The following is a 236-nucleotide window of genomic DNA, read 5'->3' as shown; positions in this document are numbered from 1 at the left end:
CAGAATCATAAGGCCTGCTCCAGCATCAAAGTGTGTGTGTTAGCCCAAAGACCGGCAGATGGAGATATTGAGTCTTTTCCATCATACCGTCCAACGCATTGTATGCAGCCGGCAATACAATCATATCCCCGTGGACCGGTTTTTACCTAAAACATTCTCCATTCAGGCTGCAAATGCATCGATTTCCTCCTTAACTTGATAATTTTAGAAAGAAAGGGTCCAGATTGTCTAGCCCG

This window comes from Salmo salar, chromosome 05, assembly GCF_965601325.2.
Source record: "Salmo salar chromosome 05, fSalSal1, whole genome shotgun sequence".
Lineage (NCBI taxonomy): Eukaryota > Metazoa > Chordata > Actinopteri > Salmoniformes > Salmonidae > Salmo > Salmo salar.
Note: the sequence above shows the minus strand (reverse complement) of the source record.